The following is a 9,116-nucleotide window of genomic DNA, read 5'->3' as shown; positions in this document are numbered from 1 at the left end:
CAGCTGTCTCGGTATGAAGCATTCCAAAGTTTCACTAAAGAGCACTGTAATCTCTGCCTCTCTCACACACACACATACCTACATGAGCAAAGGCAAAAACACACCCATGCAGATACATTCACAAACAGTTCACACACAGGCACACACACACACACACACACACACACACACACACACAAAAATGCACTCACAATTATATGGGTATGCACACAGCCACATGCACAGAAAAAAAACAATTGATGTCAATCCAAGCATGCAGTGCCTGTGTATTAGATCATGATTAGCCCGTACTGCCTGCAGCAAGCGGAACGTAGAACATCCAGATTTTTTGTTGGGGGATTTATGCGGTTAATAATACCAGCAACTTCTATTGCAAGTCTTATATCAACTGTCATTCAAGTTTTCAGTTTCTACTCAATACATTTTGATTGTACTTTTCATGCAGATTTACAGTTATGAATAGACAATTTAGGGTGGAGTGTAGTCAATGGATACAAAAGCCAAAATGCACTTACTGTGTTTTATGTGTAGATAACTAGAAAAATGAAAGTCCAACATGAATATTTATGCGTTTAGTTTAAATCCACACTTTATGTATGTGTGTGAAAATAACTGTCCATCTGTTTAGACAGAAAAGCAGAGAAAGGGGCACAACACATGCTGTCTACTTTCACACACATCCACAAAACAGCCTATCACTTTCATTTGTAATCAACAATGAAAACTTTTTTTTTTTCATTCAGAAAAAAAACTTTTCTTGTGCCCTCAGCTAAACAACCCTAGAGGGGAGTTGCAACCATGACAAATGGGTTTAAATTACAAGCATGCAGCAAATCTCCTCACAGCGCGGTGCATTGCGGTTGTCATTCATCACACCACCGCAGCATAACGTGGGACATCCACAACAATTACTTCTGTCATTAAACTCCCTGTATTGTTGTCGTTTTCTCGTGTGATAAGGGTGATTACCGGCCAAGCGAGGGCTAATCTTCTCCAATCTGCTCTGCGGTAGGAGGAAAAGCAAACCTCAGTTTGCCACTCAAGCCTGACCAGAGAAAAAGGCCTGTACAGCGGTGTTGGACTGCCCCCCTGTGGCTGCTAGGAGGAACTTTTGATCATACTTATGCTGTTACACTTAATGCTGAATAAAGAGCCCTGTCTGCTACTCCCAAGCCATTTTAAAAGTCCTGTAGACATTTAAAACAAAAACAAAAAAATATTAGGGACACTATTCAATGTGAAGTGGTCTGCATAGAAATTAAATAATGCAGAACCCTGTTGTCTCTGAGTTATTTACCTTATTGGCTCTTTGCTAATCACAGAGAATGAATACAAAGAGACAAGCAACTAAATTAAATTGTGTGATGCGTGTAATTCCAGTGATATTGCTGTTTATTTTTCACTTCCAAACTAATATTTTCTCCAGTTCTAATAAGACATTCAGCTGACCATACATGCTATTTTGTTATATACATTTTAAAGGATAATATTTGTGATATTTTCTATTTTTCTCTATCAACAGATCCGATTAAAAAAGACCAAAAAAATAGTTTCCGACTTCCCTAGCCTGTCTATTGCCTATTCACGGAAGACATAAATATTTAAGAATAGACAACCAATATATAGTTTCTTTTTTTAAGGCTAAATGATTTCCTGAAACAGCTGGGCACTTACGTTTTTATCAAACATTACTCAAACATTCTGAACACTTTGTTGGGGACTATTTTCAGCTGTGGATTAATACACATTTGATGCACAAGCAAGTATGTATGACAGCAGGAAGTGTGTGAGGATTTGACTCAAAATAAACTGAAAGGACATGTCACTCAGAGGAACAGTGTGGCTCACTGATGTGTTTTTAATCGTTTTTTTGGACAACAATGGAGCTCTATGGCACAGAGGAGTACATTATATCAGGTTTGGGCTACACAGCACACAACAAGGGTTAATAGAATGTATTGTTGGTTTAGGTCTTTTAATGGGATCGGTTGACAAAGAAAAATACAAAATATCCTTAAATCTGAACACAGGAAGAACACTGATGTTGTCCCACTTACATCTGTGCCTATTTTTGCAGCTTTCTCCCCCTTTTCAGTGACTGAAGATGACTCTTGTTTACTGATAGGTGAACCAATAAAGTCCACTCAATTGTTTGATTGCCTCTCTGATGGATGTGGAATTCTATAAAACAGGCATGGAGTTGAAGATTGTGAACACAAGTTAAATTACAGTAATTAACACTAGTGTTTTGCTGAATTCCTTATTATTGACTCCTTTTAATGTTTTTAATTCTCAACTTTAGTCAACGTCATTGCTGTACATCATTTTGGATTATAGCATCTGCAAATATTCTTAAAGAGGATGTAAATATTTAGTAGCGGGACATATAATCTTTCCAGTTCCCTTGCAGTTCAGTCATGTACAGTAAATGGACACACTGCTGCTCTTTTACTCTCTCAGGCTACATCATTCACATCATCGTAAAAGCGGAGGCCCTTCATCACTTTACAGTACCCAGCGCTACCGTTAGCCCCAAGCTCTCACATCAAGGCCTGCAGCCTTCCGCCCCACACTAGCTGTAAACCTGGCTCTGAATGTAAGAGGGAAGAGGGATGAGAGGGGTTATTGATGTGCTATAAACCCCATTATCATATCGAGGGAGAAAGGAAACTAGGTGTGTGGCATGAGAGGAGGCACTCGGGCTGTCCATTCCAAGCAGGTGTGTCTCTTGTGAGCCCCACACTCTATGCTATTCATTGATGACATGTATGATTTAAATTTTTTTTTATTGCGAAATAAAGGGATAACAGAACAAGTGAAGACAGTATTCATTCTGACAATTCAACTATATTGTTCTGGGATGAATGAGAAAGGGTGTTTTACCTGGTGTAAAACACTCATAATAGCTTAAAATGCTTACATTTACACAGTAAATACATGGTCGTTAAACCACATTAATATCCATGTAGCCCTGCAATATCTGCAAATGAAGACACATGATCCAGAAAGACATAAAATTGAGACTTTACCTTGTTGGCAAAACTATATCACATGCTACAAGCTGCATATCCAACCTAATCTATCCAAAATATTCCTATAAACCTTCACACTTGTATGATAACATGACTCCAGAGTTAGCTACTGTATAGAGAGAAAATTGAGATTCCGACTTTTTTTATGAGACCTGGCAAGCTGCCCTCCTTTCCTTCCCCAGCTGTTGAGTCTTCCTGATCCAACAGAGGAGACCAATTCCTGTCTGCACGCCATTTCCTACTTCTCCGCAACCTGCTGCAACACACATATACACACACACATACTGTACACACAACTCATCTTCCAAAGGTATGCGTACATACATGTCATATATATGATATGCGCACACACTCGTGCATTATACAAAACATACACAGAAACACGCATTCCATAACCTTGCCTGCATGACAAACCCTTTTCACACACACACACACACACACACACACACACACACACACACACACACAGTCCTTAGGGCGATCATTTGTCATTTCGAGAGGAATTTTCAGTCATGCTCTTTATGCTGAGGGCTCGGACTTAAGGCATTCCTCTGAAAATTTATGTCCAAACAGCTGTGGTCTCATCCGCCTCTGTACGAACCTCAAAGACAACGCTGTCCCAGGAATTATGAGGGGGATCCAATCCATTACACACCTCCAGTGAGCTCTTGAGTGTGCGTAGATGCATGTGTAAGCCATTTTCTCTGTTTCCTTGTACGTCCCTCAGCATGTGTTACGGTGAGTGTTTTTTCTACTTTCAGTGTGCTTGCAGCTGCCTAACTCCCTCTGTGTGTGTGACTGTGTACATGTGCACGTGTGCTTGTGTGTAGAGGGCTCAGAGATGGTTTTGCGTTCAGCTCTTTGATGGCTGAGCAGTTATCCTGCGGCTTTATGCATCGGAAGCCCACGGTTTAAAGGGGAAAAGCCCTGATTTCACATTGCAGCCATATGGACTGCTTAAAGTGAGGTCCACACCAGAGGTAAACATCGGGCCACAGTAATAGATGAGGTCTTCAAATGGCCACAGAGTCGGAGTGACATCATCATAAAGCTGGTCTGCACATGGGAGAAAGAAGACGAATAATCTGTGTTTAATATGGATGCTTTATTTTTTAAACTTTGTGTATCCTTGAAAAGGCAATGGAAATAGATGTACACACATCTCATCAGAACAGCTACACCATCACCAGTGCAACTTTGACTTGACTTTGAGAGAAAGGATTTACTCACAGATTCTCTCAGCTTCTCCCTACATTTGAACCTGTAACCCTCCACGCACAAGCTTGGATCTCTAAAATGATTTTGTGTTTTCATTCCTAATAGTTCATTTAAGCATGACAGATGGCAGGCCAACCCTAACTCATTGAGTGAGGAGTATTTCTGTGCAGTTTTTTTCTTCTTCTCTGTAGATTAAACACACTGGCAGAAGGAGTAAGGTAATGTACGGATGGAAACTCAATAAAGTGTGATGATGATGTGATGTGTTTAGCAAGGAGGGTTCGCGGCCCCGCTCTGTGCATGTTTTCAGCATGCCGTCATTTTTCTTATACTGCCAAACCCCACTGGGGTACAGTAGTGGGGGAGAGAGAAGTAGAGAGTGAAAGGGAGAGAGCAATGAAGACATTATAAAAGGTGCATTAGAGTTTTGTGTTCTTTCTGATGACGTTGTCCAGGTACTGCTGCTTCCCTTTCTTTGACTGTTGAGGATTTGAAAAATCCCAGAGTGAATGGGGGTCACTAAACTGCACTGAGGAGCAACACACTGCAGAAAGTCAACATAGATGGATTACAATAATTGAAAAGGGGCAACACAATCGTGCTAATGTGTTAGATTGATCTTAACTATTTGCAAGTTGTCAGTATGCTTCTGCACAATATCACCAAGACAAATCCCAATTACTGAACTTGACGTAGAAGTGATGCTGACTCTGATAGAAGGAAAAAAAAGACTGTCACACCTTTATAAAGGTGACAGTATAAAGGTGTGATTCCAAAAAGCTAGAAAACCTGTAATTGATTTTTCATATTTTCTTTGGATATTGAACCCTTAAACCTGGCAGCCCAGGAAGTTACTTTTTAAAATATGAATTATTTAATTTATTTAGCTTATTTATTGTTTATCTAAATTGTCAATTTAATTTCAGTGCAGAAACCATGAATAGTTATCTTGCTTCAAAAACAAACAAAAAAAACCTGCAATAACAGAATCTAAAGAGTTAAAAAGAAGAAGCAAAGGATGTAACCCAAGTTCCTGTCGGACACCCTGGTGGTCTGAGCTTCAGTCTTACCTGCTGACTCTTACAGACAGTAATTTGTCCCGGCGCCGGGAGGTGAGGGCTAAATAAATGGAAAACATTGTTATCATTATTAATCAGCGGCTCTGTCAGCGGGGCCAAGGTGAATAGAAAGTGGCACAAATGACTGCATGGAATTCCTGGTGTGTCAGACAGAATAAAGCTGCAATGTTCGTGATTCACTCACTCTCAATTTCACCCACTTATTCAAAGCAATGCTTGTTCCAGTGGGCTTCATAACAACTCGTCTTTCCCTCCGTAGTGGGTGATACACTTCAGGTTTGTAAATCATAAAACATCACTCAGATACAGGCTTACCTGCTATAAATAAGATGTATACCCCCTCCCCATAATTAAATAAAGAAGTACAAAGGAAAAGGAGAAGCTGTCCAAACATTGAAACATGCAAGCTCCCAAGCTATTTTATTAATGCAACATTTCGACATATAAGGTCTTCATCAAGCCAAAACTTCTTCATTTTGAAATCCTGCCATGTTGTTTCACTTTTGAGGTTTTGTTCTGCCCCAGTAGTCATGTAGTCATAACTTAATCTTGAATCTCAACATTTAGGCCAACATGGACTCCTTAAAGCGCTCTGAAATTTTTTTTAGATTTGAACATTTACAACAACTCCCTCTGCTGAGATGATCGAAAGCTCGGGACATCTGCTAAATGGACCTCTTGGTGAGATTGTTTTCTGGTGTTTGCAAGGTCAAGCATAAACTTTGAATCTCTGAATGTTGAGGTCTTTTCTTTGTTTAATTACAGTGTTGTGTTGCAAAATTCCAGGAGTTTGCAATGACTTTCCATTTCTACACTGGAACATTAGCATGACCTAAAAACATTGCCTTCTTCCTAATTTGTTTAAGGAATGAATCAACACTTTGGTTTCCACTTCAAATGGGCAGAAAAACACTAAATGCTATAGAGAGGGATGGATTGAGACATACATTTGGGGATTATTCCTGTGACCCTAGTCTATCAGATTCCCTAAATTTATCTGGCGGGAAGTTCTTTGAGGTTCTTGGGAATTTTAGCATGCTGTGAATATAGCACTCAAATGGCAACAAGTACTCGAAGCCCATCTGTTTACAGCATCTACTTAGTGACAACTTAACCTCAAATTATGTGATTTTCCCCTGATGTGTTGAACTCATTTGGTACTCCAAGCAGGTTAATGCAGTCTCTTGGCAGCACACTTCATCCTTTTTAGACTGAAAAGGCTGCTTCGTCTTGCCTGAGGAGGTCATTTTGGTCTGATGCCTTTCACTCCATATATAATATAAACTTCCTCACCACAAGCTGCTCACAAACAGCATAAATAAACATTTGCGGGACAAACCAGGGTTTGGAGCTTGTTAGGGCGCACAATTTCAACATGAGTTTGTTTGTTCAAATTTGCTCGCACAGTGACCTAACTCCTTTATACTGAGCACATGTGGGGAGGAGGGTGTAGGAAGGCGAACAATACGGGGGGGGGGTCGTGGAAAAATCCATATTTTTCCAATATGCAGACGGGGCTGTTCATCAAGAAAGGTTTGACACGCGTCTTTGAACAGTTAGAAACAACAACTTGGTGGAAAAAGTAAAAGGATGGAGTAGGGTGGTTTGGCTAAACAAATGTCATTTTTGGACGCTTGCTGCAGGGAGGATGAGAAAAAAGCAAGATGATGAAAAGAGTGAAAAGACACATTCCTGGGAATCTAACTCACTGCCTCACTGTTTCCTGGGCTTGATTAGAGGGATGCAGTAAGTTGCGGGTACATTAAGATTAAGATCTCAGCTGTCCAGAGGGAATTACAAAAAGGAAGCAACATGGGTATCTTTATCAAATGTGACATTGGTTTTTATGAAAGGAAGTCTCATTACAGCCTACGCTTACACTGTGCTAACCTGACTCCGCCAGATGGATTGCTTCGCATTTGCTCGGCATATCCATCTGGGAACTTTCCCTTGGAGAACTTTTGGGAAGGGTGATAGACGGGCCAAATCAACCAATCAGATCCACGAAGCGTATGAAAATACAACCACAAGCCTGCCCCTGCTGCTGCAGGCAAAGCATAACTCGTTAGCTGAGCAAGCAAACATGTCGGTAAAGGATATTTGCCGTTTGTGTAACGAGAATTTAGGAATAAAAGGCACCATTTCAGGTTCACGGACCATATTCCAAAAGAAGGATTCAAGAGAAAAAAAGCATTAGCGAGCGGCTACCGCTGTCTGAAAATACTGGTTAGCTGATTAGATAAACCATCTGTCTATCACCACCTAACCCACCTCAAAACCAACGCTGATTGGCCCGGTCGTTTGGCTAACGGCTCCAAATTTTCTCTGCCTCAAGATGCCAGACTGATCTGCAAGTGGAAAACTGGAGCTCGCGAGATCAGGACGGTCTCACGAGGCTAACACTGTGCAGCCATGCAGCTACACCCAAGGGGGTAAGCTTCGCTTCAGAACGCGAACCTCCGATGGCGCCATTTTGTTGCTACAAAGCGATCACCTCTTGTTAGCATTACACTGACCGCCATTTTTTTTTTTACGTCACTTGACTGCGAATAACTATTTGTCCATTGTTTATTTCTAAAGAAACACGACAATGTATAAAAGGCTCCATTACCTTGTACCTCACGTTATGGCTCCGTAGCAGACGTTTTTGTAAAAATAAGCTAACGATTGTGTCATAACCAAGTGACTTACTGTCGCACAGTAGAGGAATTACCGTATAGTACAGGAGAAGCTCGCAGGCAGTTTCGACTTACATTAGCTGTTTAGGTTTAATTACTAATGTTAACTAGCATATTAGTTAGCAATAATTAGCCTGTGCTTATGTTATCTCCTTACATATACCTACGCTCTCCGTCTCTGTAAGATTGGGAATTATTGAGATTTCTCTTGTCACAGCTACCAAAAGACTTACAACTTTCAGACACGTTGCTCACGTCACATTTACGTTGTCTCTGTCAGTTGGAGGCTGCGCAGTAAAGCAAGAGATCACTGGAAAAGTGCTTCTAATAGCCTTCACTGGTCTCCGTCCAGAGCAACGGGGTCTATTGGTCCATTATATACGGTCTATGGCTACAGCACCATTTGTGATGGTTACAGAGGCCATTTTGTAATAAAAAGGTCACAGGTTTGACCAACCCAAGGGCCGGTCTAAATTACTACCATGAATTAAGTAATGCTCTGCTTGATTTGTATTAAGATACAAATTTAACTAGTTCATAAAAGCAACCTCTATATCTACAGTACCAGTCAAAGTTTTGGGCACACTTTTCCATTTATTTGAATGAGAAAGTGTGTCTAAACTTTTGACTGGTAATGTAATATTTAGCAACTTTTTCTATTTATTCTCCATATGTCTTATAGTTCATGGCACAACAGCTCTACAAGTAAAATAAAGAGAGGAGCTGGTATTTTTAACAATATTTGCCGCTAATTTTATATGTAATATGAAACATGCAGACTTAAAAGTTTAAAATATAAATCTTTTTCACTGAAGACTGTCAAGGAACACAGAGCACTGAACAAACAATAACATCCAGACTCAATGCTGAGACACTAACCACTGGTAATCAGTTTACAGTGGGTGGAGCGTTGTCACTGGAAATGCATGAAGGGTAATCAACAGCCAGAGGTACACAGGTGCGTGTAAGGGGAAAGCAAACCGCTTTTTACCGTGTCAGGGTGGCTTGTCAGTGCTATTGTTTGATTAGTGTTTCACTGGAAAGCAGAATGAAACTTACCTGAAAGAAAAAACACAAAACTGAAATATACCAGTGCTATGGTGAGCATG

The 9,116-nt window shown here is 40.4% G+C and overlaps 1 long non-coding RNA gene across 1 annotated transcript; it reads right to left on the bottom strand.

Annotated features, from left to right (window-relative positions):
• Positions 1-2,873: 2,873 nt before the first annotated feature.
• Positions 2,874-7,970, bottom strand: LOC114572358 (uncharacterized). The gene is made up of 3 exons (XR_003694756.1): positions 7,941-7,970; positions 5,321-5,369; positions 2,874-4,088 (listed from the first exon to the last, which is right to left on the bottom strand). It is a non-coding gene; the product is annotated as an uncharacterized LOC114572358 (long non-coding RNA).
• Positions 7,971-9,116: the final 1,146 nt, after the last annotated feature.

Source organism: Perca flavescens, chromosome 17 (genome assembly GCF_004354835.1).
Source record: "Perca flavescens isolate YP-PL-M2 chromosome 17, PFLA_1.0, whole genome shotgun sequence".
In the NCBI taxonomy this organism is placed as follows: Eukaryota; Metazoa; Chordata; class Actinopteri; order Perciformes; family Percidae; genus Perca; species Perca flavescens.
Note: the sequence above shows the minus strand (reverse complement) of the source record. Positions and strands in the feature narration are given on the sequence as shown.